This window comes from Pseudoliparis swirei, chromosome 6 (genome assembly GCF_029220125.1).
Source record: "Pseudoliparis swirei isolate HS2019 ecotype Mariana Trench chromosome 6, NWPU_hadal_v1, whole genome shotgun sequence".
Classification (NCBI taxonomy): domain Eukaryota; kingdom Metazoa; phylum Chordata; class Actinopteri; order Perciformes; family Liparidae; genus Pseudoliparis; species Pseudoliparis swirei.
In genome coordinates, this window is record NC_079393.1 from 28,156,412 (window position 1) to 28,176,411 (window position 20,000).

The 20,000-nt window shown below is 52.0% G+C and overlaps 1 protein-coding gene across 3 annotated transcripts in view; it reads left to right on the top strand.

The window, feature by feature from the left end:
* smpd3 (sphingomyelin phosphodiesterase 3) overlaps positions 1 to 20,000 on the top strand; it is a 38,081-nt gene that overhangs the window by 2,961 nt on the left and 15,120 nt on the right. Inside the window, exon 2 of one of the 3 annotated variants that reach the window (XM_056415930.1) lies at positions 5,498 to 5,684. The exons of 1 other annotated variant lie outside the window; for it this stretch is intronic. The gene's annotated coding sequence lies outside the window, so the exon portion shown is untranslated. Of the gene's footprint in view, positions 1 to 5,163; positions 5,685 to 20,000 lie in introns of those variants that run through there. One more of the 3 variants, XR_008831950.1, reaches the window with a different exon arrangement.

A 20,000-nucleotide genomic window follows, 5' to 3' on the forward strand; every position in this document is an offset into this window, starting at 1 on the left:
GTCCTCGTGTCTTCATGTCTTCATGTCCTCATGTCTTCATGTCCTCATGTCCTCATGTCTTCATGACTTCATGTCCTCATTTCCTCATTTCCTCATGTCCTCATGTCTTCATGTCTTCATGTCCTCGTGTCCTCATGTCCTCATGTCTTCGTGTCTTCATGTCTTCATGTCCTCATGTCCTCATGTCCTCGTGTCCTCATGTCCTCGTGTCCTTGTTTCTTCATGTCTTCATGTCCTCATTTCCTCATGTCTTCATTGCCTCGTGTCTTCATGTCTTCGTGTCCTCGTGTCTTCATGTCCTCATGTCCTAATTTCCTCATGTCTTCATGTCCTCATGTCTTCGTGTCCTCGTGTCCTCATTTCCTCATGTCTTCATGTCCTCATGTCTTCGTGTCCTCATGTCGTCGTGTCATCATTTCCTCATGTCTGCATGTCTTCATGTCCTCATTTCCTCATGACTTCATTGCCTCGTGTCTTCATGTATTTGTGTCCTCGTGTCTTCGTGTCCTCGTGTCCTCATGTCTTCATGTCTTCATGTCCTCATTTCCTCATGTCCTCATTTCCTCATGTCTTCATGTCCTCATGTCCTCATGTCTTCATGTCCTCATCTAGTCGTGTCCTCGTGTCTTCATGTCTTCATGTCCTCATTTCCTCATGTCTTCCTGTCCTCGTGTCTTCATGTCCTCATGTCGTTATGTCCTCGTGTCCTCATGTCGTTATGTCCTTGTGTCCTCATGTCCTCGTGTCCTCATGTCGTTATGTCCTCGTGTCCTCATGTCCACATGTCCTCATGTCCTTGTGTCCTCGTGTCCTCATGTCTTCCGGCCCGTGGTCCAGAGGGCCGGTCCTGGTTCTGGAGAGAGGTGTCGTTCTAGTATTGAGGTGCGGCCCGGCTGTCCTCTCCTCTCCTCTTTCATCCAAAGCTTCATTTCTTCATTTCCTCCACTCTTGTTCCTTGTCTCTCTCCTTCTCTCCTCTACGTTCTCATTTCTTCTTTCCTCCTCTTCTCCATTCTCCTTTCTCGCTGCCTCATTTCCCCCTCTCTTCTTTTCCTCCTCCTCTTTTCTATTTCCCCTTCTCCTTCTTTCTCCTATTTCTTGCTTCCCCCTCTACTCTCCCCCTGTTATATCCTCCCCTTTCTTATTTCCTCCATTCCTATTTCTTCTTCCCTTTTCTTGTTTCCTCCTTTCTTCTTCTCTCCTCCCCTTTTCTTGTTTCCTCCTTTCCTTCTTCTCTTTTCTTCTTTCCTCTTCTCTCCTCCCTTTTCTTGTTTCCTCCTTTCTTCTTCTCTCCTCCCTTTTCTTGTTTCCTCATTTCCTTCTTCTCTTTCCTCCTTTATTCTTCTCTCCTCCTTTCTTGTTTCCTCCTTTCTTCTTCTCTCCTCCCTTTTCTTGTTTCCTCCTTTCTTCTTCTCTGCTCCCCTTTTCTTGTTTCCTCCTTTCTTCTTCTCTCCTCCCTTTTCTTGTTTCCTCATTTCTTCTTCTCTTTCCTCCTTTATTCTTCTCTCCTCCCTTTTCTTGTTTGCTCCTTTCTTCTTCTCTCCTCCCCTTTTCTTGTTTCCTCCTTTCTTCTTCTCTCCACCCCTTTTCTTGTTTCCTCATTTCCTTCTTCTCTTTCCTCCTTTATTCTTCTCTCCTCCCCTTTTCTTGTTTCCTCCTTTCTTCTTCTCTCCTCCCCTTTTCTTGTTTCCTCCTTTCTTCTTCTCTCCTCCCCTTTTCTTGTTTCCTCCTTTCTTCTTCTCTCCTCCCCTTTTCTTGTTTCCTCCTTTCCTTCTTCTCTTTTCTTCTTTCCTCTTCTCTACTCCCCTTTTCTTGTTTACTCCTTTCCTCTTCCTTCTTCTCTTTTCTTCTTTCCTATACTCTCTTTTCTTTTTTTCTTTTCTCCCCAATTCTCCTTTCTTGCTCACTCCTCTATTTCCGTTTTGTGTCACCTCTCTCCTCTCTCCTCTCGTCCCCTCTCTTGTTTCATCCTCCCCTCTCCTCTCCTCCTCTCTTCTCTCCTCCTTCCTTGTTCCCTTGCCATGTCTCATGCGGTGTGAAGGAGTACAGCTGGTTCTCTTTCCTTGTTTCCTTGTCTCAGACCTCCTGTAGTTCTGTTGGGACTCTCTGGAGACAGTTTGGGTCGGACATTTCCCACAATGCAACAGCATGACCACGTGTCCTCCTCAGACTTCTTCTGTTTGAATTGAAACCAGGAAGTGAATTTAAATAGCGATGACATCATAATGTTGATTCTGGAGCGTTTGAGTTGTAAGACACAACAGACGAGGTCACATGACCTCATGTCAGCTGCAGGAGCTCCCCGAGGACCTGGATCAGGACTGTAGGTCTCCGGTCCCCCCGAGGACCTGGATCAGGACTGTAGGTCTCCGGTCTCTGGTGGGTCTGGATCAGGTCTCCGGTCTCTCGTGGACCTGGATCAGGACTGTAGGTCTCCGGTCTCTGGTGGGTCTGGATCAGGTCTCCGGTCTCTGGTGGGTCTGGATCAGGTCTCCGGTCTCTGGTGGGTCTGAATCAGGTCTCCGGTCTCTGGTGGGTCTGGATCAGGTCTCAGGTCTCTGGTGGGTCTGGATCAGGTCTCCGGTCTCTGGTGGGTCTGGATCAGGTCTCCGGTCTCTGGTGGGTCTGGATCAGGTCTCCGGTCTCTGGTGGGTCTGGATCAGGTCTCCGGTCTCTGGTGGGTCTGGATCAGGTCTCAGGTCTCTGGTGGGTCTGGATCAGGTCTCCAGTCTCTGGTGGGTCTGGATCAGGTCTCCGGTCTCTGGTGGGTCTGGATCAGGTCTCCGGTCTCTGGTGGGTCTGGATCAGGTCTCAGGTCTCTGGTGGGTCTGGATCAGGTCTCCGGTCTCTGGTGGGTCTGGATCAGGTCTCAGGTCTCTGGTGGGTCTGGATCAGGTCTCCGGTCTCTGGTGGGTCTGGATCAGGTCTCCAGTCTCTGGTGGGTCTGGATCAGGTCTCAGGTCTCTGGTGGGTCTGGATCAGGTCTCAGGTCTCTGGTGGGTCTGGATCAGGTCTCCGGTCTCTGGTGGGTCTGGATCAGGTCTCTGGTCTCTGGTGGGTCTGGATCAGGTCTCCGGTCTCTGGTGGGTCTGGATCAGGTCTCAGGTCTCTGGTGGGTCTGGATTAGGTCTCCGGTCTCTGGTGGGTCTGGATCAGGTCTCAGGTCTCTGGTGGGTCTGGATCAGGTCTCCGGTCTCTGGTGGGTCTGGATCAGGTCTCCGGTCTCTGGTGGGTCTGGATCAGGTCTCAGGTCTCTGGTGGGTCTGGATCAGGTCTCCGGTCTCTGGTGGGTCTGGATCAGGTCTCCGGTCTCTGGTGGGTCTGGATCAGGTCTCAGGTCTCTGGTGGGTCTGGATCAGGTCTCCGGTGTCTGGTGGGTCTGGATCAGGTCTCCAGTCTCTGGTGGGTCTGGATCAGGTCTCAGGTCTCTGGTGGGTCTGGATCAGGTCTCAGGTCTCTGGTGGGTCTGGATCAGGTCTCCGGTCTCTGGTGGGTCTGGATCAGGTCTCAGGTCTCTGGTGGGTCTGGATCAGGTCTCAGGTCTCTGGTGGGTCTGGATCAGGTCTCCGGTCTCTGGTGGGTCTGGATCAGGTCTCAGGTCTCTGGTGGGTCTGGATCAGGTCTCAGGTCTCTGGTGGGTCTGGATTAGGTCTCCGGTCTCTGGTGGGTCTGGATCAGGTCTCAGGTCTCTGGTGGGTCTGGATCAGGTCTCAGGTCTCTGGTGGGTCTGGATCAGGCCTCCGGTCTCTGGTGGGTCTGGATCAGGTCTCAGGTCTTCTCCCCTCTGTGTTACGGTAATCCTCTCAGTTATGTCGATGCTTCTTGGCGTCGGCCCGCGGCAGAAGGCGTCTCAATATGTGCCCGTGCTTAATGAGCATCTTGAAGGACCCTTGTGGTCTCTCTGATGAACCGGTGATCATGACTGGAGGCTGCAGGGAAGTGAAACACTTCCTGATGTTGGAGGGCTAAAGGGCAGAAAGGTCACCGGCCCCCTCGGCTCACAGAACCAGAACCGATCCCCCAGGAGCCAGAGACCTGGTCTCCAGTGGCGGGGTGGAGCAGACAGGTGGAGCAGACAGGTGGAGCAGACAGGTGGAGCGCTACGGGAGTCAAGTGACACCTGATCCCCCAGGATCTGGTTTCACCGCAGCGGGCGGAGCCACCGGGAGGACGTGCTCGTGTTTAACCGGGTAGAGCACCGGAGACGAAGAAGACCCGGTTACAGCATCACAATGTTAAAAACAGCTTTTATTTACACTACTATAATGTTAAAATCAGCCTTTATTTACATTATTATCGTGTTAAAAACAGCCTTTATTTTTTATTATTACAATGTTAAAATCAGCTTTTATTTACACTATTATAATGTTAAAATCAGCCTTTATTCATTACATTACATTACATGTCATTTAGCAGATGCCTTTATCCAAAGCGACTTACAATAAGTGCATCCAACCTAGAGTACAAACCAAGAACAACAAGAACACAGGAAGCAACACTTCCTCAACTCAGTCGAACCACAAAAGCACCACAATAAGTGCCATCCCAGTGCCACTGAAGTGCAAATCTGTGTTTTAATCCAGATAGTCGGAAAAGATGTGTTTTCAGTCTCCGGCGGAAGCTGTAGAGACTTTCTGCCGTCCTGATGTCAGTGGGGAGCTGGTTCCACCAATCAGGAGCCAGGACAGCAAACAGTCTGGATGTAGAGTGATGAGCTCGAGGTGCAGGAGTCACAAGACGGTTGGCTGTTGCCGAGCGGAGCGAACGTGCCGGGGTGTACGGTGTGACCACATCCCAGATGTAGACGGGGTCCGAACCGTTCAGAGCACGGTACCAAGAACCAGTGTTTTGAAGCGGATGCTCCTCCACCGGTAACCATGGAGAGAGCGGAGGAGCGGAGTGGTGCGGGGGGAGGAGCGGAGACTGAAGACCAGTCGAGCTGCTGCATTCTGGATGAGCTGCAGAGGTCGGATGGCCTTAGCGGGTAGACCAACCAGGAGGGAGTTGCAGTAGTCGAGGCGTGAAATGATCAGAGCCTGGACCAGAGCCTGGACCAGAACCTGGACCAGAGCCTGGACCAGAGCCTGTGCCGCCTTCTGAGTAAGAAGAAGCCATATTCTCCTGATGTTGTGCAGCATGTACCTACAGGAACGCGTTGTCACAGTGATGTTGGCTGTCAGGGAGAGTTGACTGTCTAGTGTCACCCCGAGGTTCCTGGCAGTCGGGGGCGGGGCCAACACAGAGCTGGTGAAGGTGGTAGTGAGGTCATGGGTGGGGGAGCCTTTCCCTGGAAGGAATAGTAGCTCAGTCTTGTCAGGGTTGATCTTCAGGTGGTGAGCAGACATCCACTGAGAGATGCCGGTCAGACAGGCAGAGATTCGCGCCGCCACCCGTGTTTCGGACGGTGGAAACGAGAAGATCAGTTGGGTGTCATCGGCATAGCTATGGTAGGAGAAGCCATGCGAACGAATGACAGAGCCGAGAGAATTTGTGTACAGAGAGAAGAGGAGGGGACCCAGGACGGAGCCTTGAGGAACCCCATAGTGAGAGGAAGAGGAGGGGACCCAGGACGGAGCCTTGAGGAACCCCATAGTGAGAGGAAGAGGAGGGGACCCAGGACGGAGCCTTGAGGAACCCCATAGTGAGAGGAAGAGGAGGGGACCCAGATCCTCTCCACGTTACCCGGTAAGTGCGGTCGTTGGGTAAGGAGGAAAGAGAGAGTGCAGTGCCTGAGATCCCAGTTCCTGAAGAGAAGAGATAAGGATCTGGTGGTTCACGGTGTCATCAAATGCTGCAGAAAGGTCTAGAAGGATAAGGACAGAGGAGAGAGAGGATGCTCTAGCAGTGTGAAGGATAAGGACAGAGGAGAGAGAGGATGCTCTAGCAGTGTGAAGGATAAGGACAGAGGAGAGAGAGGCTGCTCTAGCAGAGTGAAGGATAAGGACAGAGGAGAGAGAGGCTGCTCTAGCAGTGTGAAGGATAAGGACAGAGGAGAGAGGATGCTCTAGCAGAGTGAAGGATAAGGACAGAGGAGAGAGAGGCTGCTCTAGCAGTATGAAGGATAAGGACAGAGGAGAGAGAGGATGCTCTAGCAGAGTGAAGGATAAGGACAGAGGAGAGAGGCTGCTCTAGCAGTGTGAAGGATAAGGACAGAGGAGAGAGGCTGCTCTAGCAGAGTGAAGGATAAGGACAGAGGAGAGAGGCTGCTCTAGCAGAGTGAAGGATAAGGACAGAGGAGAGAGGATGCTCTAGCAGTGTGAAGGATAAGGACAGAGGAGAGAGGCTGCTCTAGCAGTGTGAAGGATAAGGACAGAGGAGAGAGGCTGCTCTAGCAGAGTGAAGGATAAGGACAGAGGAGAGAGGATGCTCTAGCAGAGTGAAGGATAAGGACAGAGGAGAGAGAGGCTGCTCTAGCAGTGTGAAGGATAAGGACAGAGGAGAGAGGATGCTCTAGCAGTGTGAAGGATAAGGACAGAGGAGAGAGAGGCTGCTCTAGCAGTATGAAGGATAAGGACAGAGGAGAGAGAGGATGCTCTAGCAGAGTGAAGGATAAGGACAGAGGAGAGAGGCTGCTCTAGCAGTGTGAATGATAAGGACAGAGGAGAGAGAGGATGCTCTAGCAGTGTGAAGGATAAGGACAGAGGAGAGAGAGGATGCTCTAGCAGAGTGAAGGATAAGGACAGAGGAGAGAGAGGCTGCTCTAGCAGAGTGAAGGATAAGGACAGAGGAGAGAGGATGCTCTAGCAGAGTGAAGGATAAGGACAGAGGAGAGAGGCTGCTCTAGCAGAGTGAAGGATAAGGACAGAGGAGAGAGAGGCTGCTCTAGCAGAGTGAAGGATAAGGACAGAGGAGAGAGGCTGCTCTAGCAGTGTGAAGCTGCTCAGAGACAGCAAGGAGGCCAGTCTCTGTTGAGTCACATTATTATAATGTTAAAATCAGCCTTTATTCACATTATTATCATGTTAAAATCAGCCTTTATTTACACTATTAGTGAAGGATTTAACTGTTTTTCAACCTGGGCCATATTATAAGATGTGAGATTTTATAGATGTGTGATTAAAGAGCAGGTCCTATATATATATATAGATAGATAGATATCGATATATACATACACACTGTGAATGCATAAAACGCTCCCACTGAATTGAGACGCTGTCCCTTTAAACGAGCGCTTGTGATGTCACAGCTGTACGACGCTGACCTTCCCCCGGTTGTAAACGCTCCTCCACGTCGTCCCGGTGCGTCTCCGCCTGCAGCGCCTGTGAACGACGTCAGCTAACAGGAAGTGAACGCGGACACGAGCGGGTTGCCGAGCAACGGGATGACGTTGAAACGCGCTAAAACAAAAGATGAGAACCGGTCCATTCAGACGGTCAAACAAAAGACATGAAACATGAAGCGTGAAGCGTGAGCGTGATGTCATGATGCGTCGCTTCAACATGACTTGTGTAAACATTCAGACATGTGTTTCTTCTTCTCCAGTTTCAAGCGATGCCTTTTGGGAACGCGGCGTCTCGAGGCTTCAGGCGGCCGAAGACCTCACGATGAGATCCGACGCTCATCGCCGCGGTGCTTCGAGCTAACGTGCTAATGACGCCGACGCTAACACGCAAACCGTGTTTAGCCAATACAGTGTTTACTGTGGAAATAGCGTTTCGCAATTGCGTATAAAAAAAAGGTGATGGGAGGAGTCGTCGTCTTGATCTCCTTGAGTTCATATTTGGACATTTCAGTCCAGATCAAACCGGCTCATGGGAACCCCTCAATCCCAGAGCTCCTCCTAAGGATAGAGGTGAGTGGGTGGAGCTCTGTGAACGCCCCCCCCCTCGTGAGTGGGTGGAGCTCTGTGAACGCCCCCCCCCCTCCTCGTGAGTGGGTGGAGCTCTGTGAACGCCCCCCCCCTCCTCCTCGTGAGTGGGTGGAGCTCTGTGAACGCCACCACCCACCCCCTCCTCGTGAGTGGGTGGAGCTCTGTGAACGCCCCCACCCCCCCCCTCCTCGTGAGTGGGTGGAGCTCTGTGAACGCCCCCACCCCGCCCCTCCTCGTGAGTGGGTGGAGCTCAGCAGTCTGTTTAAGAGACATTTAGTCATTTCAAACACTCCAGATGTCTTGTAAAAAGCACTTTGTATGAAGATGGATGGATCTTTGGATGGATGCAGCTGAAAGGGTTAAACTTCCTCGGCCTCCGAGCACAACATCAGAAGAGCATCGCTGCGAAGTGAAGCCGAACCGAGCGAGACCGAGAGAGGGAAGGCGGTTTAGGCGAGAGGCCCCAAAAATGGACATTTGGGCCCATTGGGCTCCATTTGAGTTTTCTCATGTCCCGAAATTTATATATATGGGGCGGCTGTAGCTCAGTGGGGTAAGAGGGCCGTCCTTCAACCGCAAGGTCGTGGGTTCGATCCCCGCTCTCCCCATTAGCTGCAAGTCGAAGTGTCCTTGAGCAAGGCACTGAACCCCCAGTTGCTTCCCGGGCGCATCACTGCAGCCCACTGCTCCTTAATAACTAAGGATGGGTTAAATGCAGAGAACTAATTTCCCCTTGGGGATTAATAAAAGTGTATATTTAAATTTAAATATAAATATATCTCACTTTTATATTACTAATGAAATTCAATATATGGAAATACAGCATAAAAAGAAATATATATATATAATACATATATATATATATAATACATCTATATATATGTATATATATATATATGTATAAGTGTATATATCCATATATATACATATATATATGTATACATGTATATGTATATATATATATATTTATAAGTATATATATCCATATATATACATATATATATATATATATATATATATATATGTATATACATATAGATAACTGTATGATTACACATGTGGTACTCGTGCTGTAATTAGACCTCTGAAGCTGATTGGAGACCATGGAGCTACGTCCACGTACCAGCACCTCCTCCACCCGCCTCCCTGCTCTCTCATTGCTCCTGAGCCTCTACGGCCTCCTCCTCCTCCTCCTCCTCCTCCTCCTCCTCTCTCGTATGTGGGCCACCCTTCTCTGTATCCTCCATCTGTTCCCTCCATGCCGGCAGCTCCTCGTGGCACATGGACGGGCGGATGAATTAGAAGTCGATTGTTTGGCCGTGCAGGTGGGCGGGGCTTAGTCCTCATGAGACGTGGATGATGAAAGAGATGGCGGCGCTGCTCTAAAAGCTTTGAAGCTGACCCCGGGTCACGTCCCTCCACCAGAGACGGCTCTTCCTCCGTCAGCTCGTCTTCTCTTTGTTTACGTCGTGTTCATCCATGAAACAAACGAAATGGAACACCTCCACGCGGGAGCCTGGACTCATTTCTGCTTATGAGCAACTGTGTTTTCATTTGAACAGACCCTTATCTTATTCATGTGGACTGCACACAGAACCATGGATGTTCCATCTGGAACCGAAAATGGTTCTTCAGAGTGATGCCAGAAGAACCATTTCTGGTTCCACAGAGAACCTTTCAAACCAGAGTTCTGTAAAGAACCATGTTCTTAAAGAGTTCTTCAAAGAACCTATAAAGGGGCCTCAAACGGAAAACATGGTTCTCCAGTAGGTGACGGTTCTTCGTAGAACCACAAAGCCTTTAAAGAACCTTTATTGTTCTGTTGAGAAAAGGTAACTGAGTTTTCAAGATGCTGCTGACCTGCTGACCTCCCAGGGAGACGAGAGGGCCGACTTGTTTATCAGGTGGTAGTCACGTGACCCGTTGACATGTTGACATGTTGACCTGTTGACATGTTGACCCGTTGACATGTTGACATGTTGACCTGTTGACCTGTTGACCCGTTGACCCGTTGACATGTTGACCTGTTGACATGTTGACCCGTTGACATGTTGACATGTTGACTCATTGACCTGTTGACCCGTTGACCCGTTGACATGTTGAGCTGTTGACATGTTGACCTGTTGACCCGTTGACATGTTGACATGTTGACCTGTTGACCTGTTGACATGTTGACATGTTGACCTGTTGACATGTTGACCTGTTGACATGTTGACATGTTTACCTGTTGACATGTTGACCTGTTGACCCATTGACCCGTTGACATGTTGACCCGTTGACCCGTTGACATGTTGACATGTTGACCCGTTGACATGTTGACATGTTGACCTGTTGACCTGTTGACCCGTTGACATGTTGACCTGTTGACCTGTTGACCCGTTGACCCGTTGACATGTTGACATGTTGACCTGTTGACCTGTTGACCTGTTGACCTGTTGACCTGTTGACCTGTTGACATGTTGACCTGTTGACCCGTTGACCCGTTGACATGTTGACATGTTGACCTGTTGACCTGTTGATCTGTTGACCTGTTGACGTGTTGACGTGTTGACCTGTTGACCTGTTGACATGTTGACATGTTTACCTGTTGACATGTTGACCTGTTGACATGCTGACATGTTGACCTGTTTACCTGTTGACTTGTTGACATGTTTACCTGTTGACATGTTTACCTGTTGACATGTTGACCTGTTAACATGTTGACCTGTTAACATGTTGACATGTTGACCTGTTGACGTGTTGACCTGTTGACGTGTTGACCTGTTGACATGTTGACATGTTGACCTGTTTACCTGTTGACTTGTTGACATGTTTACCTGTTGACATGTTTACCTGTTGACATGTTGACCTGTTAACATGTTGACATGTTGACCTGTTGACGTGTTGACCTGTTGACGTGTTGACCTGTTGACATGTTGACATGTTGACCTGTTTACATGTTGACATGTTGACCTGTTGACATGTTGACCTGTTGACATGTTGACATGTTGACCTGTTGAGTGTCAACAAGCTGGTCATTTCCTGTGTCACTCCATGTGACACCATTGACCTTTGACCCCTTGTTGGTTGGTGTGTACCACTTTAAATGAAGCAGAAGTCCCGACACGCAGACGTTCCTACAACAAACATCACAGACACATCAGAACTCTGTTTACCTTTGTAGTTATTGCTCCAAAAAACATTCTACACGGCCCCAATAGGCCCCTCAAGTAAATCTCAAGTGCTCATATATAGTCTCCTTGGTCTGTAGCTGGTCCCTGCAGGAGAATAATGAGGGGGTCAGCTCCACAGCCTCCATCATAGGGGCCAGACCACCTCTCAGGCCCCTGGGCCCCACGGCCTCCATCACAGGGGCCAGACCACCTCTCAGGCCCCTGGGCCCCACGGCCTCCATCACAGGGGCCAGACCACCTCTCAGGCCCCTGGGCCCCACGGCCTCCATCACAGGGGCCAGACCACCTCTCAGGCCCCTGGGCCCCACGGCCTCCATCGCAGGGGCCAGACCACCTCTCAGGCCCCTGGGCTCCACGGCCTCCATCACAGGGTCCAGACCACCTCTCAGGCCCCTGGGCCCCACGGCCTCCATCACAGGGGCCAGACCACCTCTCAGGCCCCTGGGCCCCACGGCCTCCATCACAGGGGCCAGACCACCTCTCAGGCCCCTGGGCCCCACGGCCTCCATCACAGGGGCCAGACCACCTCTCAGGCCCCTGGGCTCCACAGCCTCCATCACAGGGGCCAGACCACCTCTCAGGCCCCTGGGCCCCACGGCCTCCATCACAGGGGCCAGACCACCTCTCAGGCCCCTGGGCCCCACGGCCTCCATCACAGGGGCCAGACCACCTCTCAGGCCCCTGCATAGGGCCACAGTAACCGGATCTAAAGGCCGGAGGGCAGACTCAGGGTCAGCTGTGTGGGACAGATTACCATCAGACAGGATTATACACATCAGACACAATGGAGCGGCTCTTCATCCCGGGGGATTAACTCGTCATCGTCGTGTGTGTGTGTATGTGTGTGTGTGTGCGTGTGTGTGTGTGTATGTGTGTGTGTGTGTATGTGTGTGTGTGTGTGTGTGTGTGTGTGTGTGTGTGTGTGTGTGTGTGTGTGTGTGTGTGTGTGTGTGTGTGTGTGTGTGTGTGTGTGTGAGTGTGTGTGTATGTGTGTGTGTGTATTTGTGTGTGTGGAAAATGAACGGTTCCTCTTCTTAATCCATCTGAACGAGACATTTGCTCCAGATTAAACTCGTTCGGTGGACATGTTTGCGTCTCGCTGAACCCACATTCCGGTTGGACAGCTGTGCGGTGTGTGTGTGTGTGTGTATGTGTGTGTGAACACGGAGAGATTATGTTTCCATCGTCTTTACCTCCGCTGAGAGCATGATTTGGGGTTTTGTCTGACTTAATCTTTCCAGTCAGAGGTTTATATTTGGCATCGCTGTTGAGTGTGTGTGTGAGTGTGTGTGTGTGTGTGTGTGTGTGTGTGTGTGTGTGTGTGTGTGTGTGTGTGTGTGTGTGTGAGTGTGTGTGTGTGTGTGTGTGTGTGTGTGTGTGTGTGTGTGTGTGAGTGTGTGTGTGTGTGTGTGTGTGAGTGTGTGTGTGTGTGTGTGTGTGTGTGAGCTGTCAGTCAGCCTCTCCACACACACACACACATCTGGCGGACGTCCGACCTCACAGACCGACATGTCTCTTTCTTCTGGAGCTGCCGCTCTGTCTGCCCCAGAGCGGCCCTCCCTCTGGCTCCGCCCCCTGAAGGCCCTCACCTCCTCCTCTGAGGCTTGGGTGGAGCAGCGTGACAGATGTGGTCGCCACGGCCGTGAGGACCACACACGCACTCTCATTACCACCTGCACCACCTCCAGTGTGTGTGTGTGTGTGTGTGTGTGTGTGTGTGTGTGTGTGTGTGTGTGTGTGTGTGTGTGCTGTCCATGCCCTTAATTAGCGAGGCGCTGAGGTTAACGATGCCATCGGAGGCCGCGCTGCGCGTTAACCTGATTCTCCAACATATGCACTGTAGTGATATAGTCTTCATCCAAATGACTGATGAAGAGGTGAAGAGGACGTGAGGTCATGTGACCGTGGAGGAGCTCCTGTAGAGCCGGACGCCAGCGTCTCTCCTAGTGATGATCATATTCAAACATAAACATGATTATGACCTGAGAACCAGGCAGCAAACCTCCGGTTACTGCATTCTCTCTCCTGACCACCAGGGGGCGACTCCTCTGGTTGTATTGAAGTCTATGCTTCATGTGGTAAAGCTGCATTCTCTCTCCTGACCACCAGGGGGCGACTCCTCTGGTTGTATAGAAGTCTATGCTCCATGTGTTAAAGCTGCATTCTCTCTCCTGACCACCAGGGGGCGACTCCTCTGGTTGTATAGAAGTCTATGCTTCATGTGGTAAAGCTGCATTCTCTCTCCTGACCACCAGGGGGCGACTCCTCTGGTTGTATAGAAGTCTATGCTCCATGTGTTAAAGCTGCATTCTCTCTCCTGACCACCAGGGGGCGACTCCTCTGGTTGTATAGAAGTCTATGCTCCATGTGTTAAAGCTGCATTCTCTCTCCTGACCACCAGGGGGCGACTCCTCTGGTTGTATAGAAGTCTATGCTCCATGTGTTGAAGCTGCATTCTCTCTCCTGACCACCAGGGGGCTCCTCTGGTTGTATAGAAGTCTATATAATGACTCTATTTCCCTCAGTAAACATTGTAAACATGAGTTCATGTCTCAGTCTCTAGTTTCAAGTCTTCTTCTATACAGCATGATGTCATAATTTATACTTTATGGTCATTTAGAGTCACACAGACCATAAAGCGGGGGCGCTTTAGGGCGGGGCTACAGGTGATTGACAGGTTGCTGGTTCACTCCTGCACATATCTAAATATGGCAGCTTCGTGGATCTCACGCTCTGACGCTCTGATTTGATTGGCTCAGCAGCATCGTGAGAGTTCCCTGGGTCGAACAGGAGCTCCAATGTGTCCGTTATAACCGCCTCACTGGAGACATCCGTGTGGAATAGTCCTCAGACCGTCTGAAGAGGACCACGTGTTCTAAACAGGTGTGGGGACTATAGTTCTCTACATGTCAGCAACGAGGATGAAGGAGCGACGCTCATCATCCACTTCATTGGTCCTGCAGGGGAATGAGTACCGCACATAAATCGAGCCAATGAAAACAGAGTTCACCACGCTCCACCAATCACAAAGAGGCCTTCAGTCCAACCTTCAGGTCCTCACTGCGCGGCTCGTGGACGTCAGCCGCCACGGCAGATCAGCGTCACTCCACAGGGTCTGTGTATTACATCATGTCTTCACTGCACACTGCTGAGAGATACATGTCAGGGTCCTCACTCTGACCTCCGAGGAGCAGAAGTAGAGCGGCCTGCTCACGGACAGAGCGACATCCATCTGCAGCGCGGCCACGAGCTAACCGCTCGTACTCGATGAAGCCGTGGATCTGCAGCCCTCGGGTATTTATTCACGACTTGATGCTCAGCTCCAGGGCTTGGAGTATGCAGTAGATCGCATCGACGTGGGTGGAGCAATTTTAGTCGGCTATGCTAATAAGATACGTTTATTAAATGATGAATTTGGATTTTAAAGGGTTAATCTCCCAGTTCTGTGTGTCTCTGGTGGTTCAGGGTTTACCACCAAGGACCGAGTGTTGAACCGGGAACGCCTCAAACCTCTGATGACACGGAAGGTGCTCGACAGCTCTGACTCTGTGTCCTTGACTCTGTGTCCATGACTCTGTGTCCTTGACTCTGTGTCCATGACTCTGTGTCCATGACTCTGTGTCTATGACTCTGTGTCCTTGACTCTGTGTCCATGACTCTGTGTCCTTGACTCTGTGTCTATGACTCTGTGTCCATGACTCTGTGTCCATGACTCTGTGTCCATGACTCTGTGTCCTTGACTCTGTGTCCATGACTCTGTGTCCATGACTCTGTGTCCATGACTCTGTGTCCATGACTCTGTGTCCATGACTCTGTGTCCATGACTCTGTGTCCTTGACTCTGTGTCCTTGACTCTGTGTCCATGACTCTGTGTCCTTGACTCTGTGTCCTTGACTCTGTGTCATCGACTCTGTGTCATCGACTCTGTGTCCTTGACTCTGTGTCCTTGACTCTGTGTCCTTGACTCTGTCTCCATGACTCTGTGTCCTTGACTCTGTGTCATTGACTCTGTGTCCAGGACTCTGTGTCCTTGACTCTGTCTCCATGACTCTGTGTCCTTGACTCTGTCTCCATGACTCTGTGTCCATGACTCTGTGTCATCGACTCTGTGTCCATGACTCTGTGTCCTTGACTCTGTGTCCTTGACTCTGTGTCCATGACTCTGTGTCATCGACTCTGTGTCCTTGACTCTGTCTCCATGACTCTGTGTCCTTGACTCTGTCTCCATGACTCTGTGTCCTTGACTCTGTCTCCATGACTCTGTGTCCATGACTCTGTGTCCATGACTCTGTGTCCATGACTCTGTGTCCATGACTCTGTGTCCTTGACTCTGTGTCCTTGACTCTGTGTCCATGACTCTGTGTCTATGACTCTGTGTCCTTGACTCTGTGTCCATGACTCTGTGTCCATGACTCTGTGTCCTTGACTCTGTGTCCATGACTCTGTCTCCATGACTCTGTGTCCTTGACTCTGTGTCCATGACTCTGTGTCCATGACTCTGTGTCCTTGACTCTGTGTCCTTGACTCTGTGTCCATGACTCTGTGTCCTTGACTCTGTGTCCTTGACTCTGTGTCTATGACTCTGTGTCCATGACTGTGTCCTTGACTCTGTGTCCATGACTCTGTCCATGACTCTGTGTCCTTGACTCTGTGTCCTTGACTCTGTGTCCATGACTCTGTCTCCATGACTCTGTGTCCAGGACTCTGTGTCCAGGACTCTGTGTCCTTGACTCTGTCTCCATGACTCTGTGTCCTTGACTCTGTGTCCATGACTCTGTGTCCTTGACTCTGTGTCCTTGACTCTGTGTCCATGACTCTGTGTCCATGACTCTGTGTCCTTGACTCTGTGTCCTTGACTCTGTGTCCTTGACTCTGTGTCCTTGACTCTGTGTCCATGACTCTGTGTCATCGACTCTGTGTCCTTGACTCTGTCTCCATGACTCTGTGTCCTTGACTCTGTCTCCATGACTCTGTGTCCTTGACTCTGTCTCCATGACTCTGTCTCCATGACTCTGTGTCCTTGACTCTGTGTCCATGACTCTGTGTCCTTGACTCTGTGTCCTTGACTCTGTGTCCATGACTCTGTGTCCTTGACTCTGTGTCCTTGACTCTGTGTCCTTGACTCTGTGTTGTGACCCGTGTGTCGGGTTCAGAGCGCTGGACGTCGTGTTCTGGTTCAGCCCGGCAGCCGCAGACTGGAGCATATAGAGCCAATCAATGCTGAGCGATCCATACCCACGTCTGGCAGAGTGTGTGTGAGTGTGGGTCGGGGGGGAGTGTGTGTGCGTGTGTTTGTGTGTGGGTGTGGGTGTGTTTGTGTGTGTTTCTGTGCGTGTGTGTGTGTGTTACACTCTCATGGGGGAGGGGAGTGAGAGTTCAGTAGGTCAGAGACGCATGACAATAGATGTCATGTGACCAGAAGGAATCATTAGAGTAACAACACAATCAATGTGACAGAGTGTATGAAGAGTTGGTAGTTGGCATGGACCACGATGGAGACCTCCACGGTGGAGACCTCCACGATGGAGGCCTCCATGATGGAGGCCTCCACGATGGAGACCTCCACGATGGAGGGCCTCCACGATGGAGAGCTCCACGATGGAGACCTCCACGATGGAGACCTCCACGATGGAGACCTCCACGATGGAGAGCTCCACGATGGAGGCCTCCACGATGGAGAGAGAGGCCTCCACGATGGAGAGAGAGGCCTCCACGATGGAGAGAGAGGCCTCCACGATGGAGAGAGAGGCCTCCACGATGGAGACCTCCACAATGGAGACCTCCACAATGGAGACCTCAGGTGGAGGTAGAGAGGGGGAGTGGGCGTAGCTGGTAGTCGGCTCGTGATGAGACGACAGGTAGAGGAGACAGAGAACGACACAGCAAACACAGCAGCAGCTCTGCACACACACACACACACCATCACACACACACCGTCACACACACACCGTCACGCGGGCGGAGGGCGTGTGCTGGTGTGTGTGTGTGTGCAGACGCTCCCCGTGGATGGCGGCCGGGAGGCTGTCGGGGTCTGAATCGATTGGGTCGTCTCATCGTGGCCGAGAGCGGCGTGACGGAGGAGAGCGGCGTGACGGAGGAGAGCGGCGTGACGGTTCATAGAAAGGGAGGAGACATCAGGGATCGGCTTCGTTGTGCGGTGGCGGCGCTTTGGCGGCTGCCTCTCTGTCGCCCATTAGCGGTGGAGAACAGGTGCAGAACAGGTGGAGAACAGGCGGAGAACAGGTGGAGAACAGGCGGAGAACAGGCGGAGCGCCGGCCTATAAGCCGAGATGCTGTCGATGCGGCTTCACTTCTTCTTTGTCCTCGCAGAAGATCACGAGACGTAGAACTTCTACCAGGACAACTGAGAGGAAGTACAAGGAAGTAAAAGGAGGAAAAGGGAAGAAAAAGGAGGAAAACGGAAGTAAAAGGGGGAAAAAGGAAGTGAGAGGAAGTAAAAGGAGGAAAACAGAAGTAAAAGGAAGTGAGAGGAAGTAAAAGGAGGAAAAATTAAGTAAAAGGAGGAAAATGGAAGTGAGAGGAAGTAAAAGGAAGTAAAATGAGGAAAACGGAAGTAAAGGGAAGTGAGAGGAGGAAAAAGGAAGGAAAATGAAGGAACATGAGGACAAAGGTGCTATGTGTTGGTGTGGAGATTGAACCCAAACGCAGACGGACACCTGTTCTCTCAGACCAAAGTCTCTTGCTCCGAGGTCGGGAGGGAAGCTCGACCGAACACTCAACAAAAAGGAAAGAATAGTCAAAGTGGGCTCCTCACTCAGGTGACGACCGTGTCTCTACACTGAGCGAAAAACAAAACAAAGTACCGGTCTACAGAGTAACGACGAGAAGATGAACTCACAGGGCGAGTGGACGTACGGACTGGCCTCAGGTTGGTAAACCAACGACCTGACAGTGAGTAAGAGCAGGGCCGGGGTATTTAAGCCAGCTGGAGATGATCAGGTGAGATGAGCCCCAGCTGGCTCTTCTGGAGGAAGGCGTGACAGTGGGCGGAGTTCGGAGGAGGGAAACTGCAGGGGAGACAGAGATCCTAACAGTACCCCCCCCTCAATGGGAGCCTCTTGGCGAACCGCCCGGTCTGCCGGGGTTCTGGTGATGATAATCACGGATCAATGCCGGATCCAGGATCCGAGACCGAGGCACCCAGCAGCGCTCCTCGGGACCATACCCCTCCCAATCGACAAGGTATTGAAACCCTCTGCCACGTCGACGAACCTCCAGGAGGCGGCTCACCGTATAGGCCGGGCCTCCTCCAATGAGTCGGGGGGGTGGAGGGGGTTCGGACGGAGGGTTCAGCGGGCTGGAAACCACGGGCTTGAGGAGGGAGACATGAAACACCGGGTGGATTCTCATGCAGCGGGGTAACTGAAGCTTGACTGCGACAGGGTTGATTATGGATGTGATGGGAAAGGGGCCGATGTACCGGGGGGCGAGCTTCTTGGACTCGGTATGAAGAGGGATGTCTCTTGTGGAGAGCCACACTTCTTGTCCGATGCGGTAGACGGGGCCGGGAGCACGGCGTCGATCCGTCATCCTCTTGTTCCGGTCTGCCGTGCGAAGCAGGGCAGCCCGGGTCTCTCTCCATACCCGCCTACACCGGCGGGCATTGTGCTGGACGGAGGGACCGCCACCTCGCGCTCCTGGCTGGGAAAAAGAGGTGGTTGGTAGCCTAATGAGGCCTCAAATGGGGACAGTCCGGTGGCCGTGAGGTGTGGGCATTGTGGGCATATTCCACCCATGATAGGTGCTGGCTCCAGGAGGAGGGTTGGCAGCAGTCACACACCTGAGCATGGCCTCTAGTTCCTGGTTCAGCCTCTCCGTTTGGCCATTAGTTTGTGGGTGGAACCCGGAGGAGAGGCTGACCGCGGTGTCGAGGGTCCGGAAGAACGCCTTCCAGACCTGAGGAGAACTGCGGACCACGGTCTGAGACGATGTCCGCAGGGATGCCATGGAGCCGGAAGACGTGCAGGGTGAGGAGATCCGTGGTCTCGGGCAGACGGGAGCTTGGGCAGTGGGATGAAGTGTGCAGCCTTGGAAAACCGGTCCACCACGGTTAAAATCACAGTGTGACCATTAGAGGGGGGAAGGCCAGTGACAAAATCCACTGCAATGTGGGACCACGGCCGTTGGGGAACGGGGAGTGGTCTTAGCAAGCCTGAGGGAGGCCGGTGTGAGGTCTTGCTGCGAGCGCACGTGGTACAGGCCTGGACATACGCTCGGGTGTCCTTTCGAGGAAGGCCACCAGAAGGCACGCGCAGCCAATTTATTGTACCGTATACCGGGTGGCGGAGAGTCGGGAGTCGTGAGCCCATCGCAGAACCCGGAACGGACAGGCGGGGAACAAACAGGCGGTCTGGAGGTCCCTCCGGGACCAGGTTCGGTGAGCTGGGCTTCACGAACTGCCGCTCGATCTCCCAGGTGACGGCTCCGAGCACGGATGAAGCTGGCAGGATCGTATCCGGAGTGGGGTTCCATTGGCACGGGTAAACTGACGGGAGAGAGCGTATGGCTTAGTGTTCTTGTTGCCTGGGCGGTAAGTGATTAAAAAATTGAATCTGGCGAAGAATAAGGCCCAGCGAGCCTGGCGAGAGTTGAGGCGTCTGGCTGAGTGGATATATTCCAAGTTTCTATGGTCAGTCCAAATGATGAAGGTGTACCGCGCCTCCAACCAATGCCTCCACTCCTCCAAAGCCAGTTTAATAGCCAGCAACTCCCGTTGCCAACATCGTAGTTCTTCTGCGCAGAGGAGAGTTTACGCGAGAAGAACGCACAGGGTGGAGCTTAGAGTCGGACCCGGACCGTTGGGATAGGATGGCTCCGACTCGGTGTCAGAGGCATCCACCTCGGCGACAAACTGACGGGTCTCGTCGGGCGGACCAGGATAGGCGCTGAGGCAAACCGCTCCTGAAGGGGTTGGAAAGCCCTGTAGGCCTCAGGAGTCCAGGTATACTCCACCTGAGGGAGGATGAGTTGAGTCAGGGGTTGGCTATGCGGCTGTAG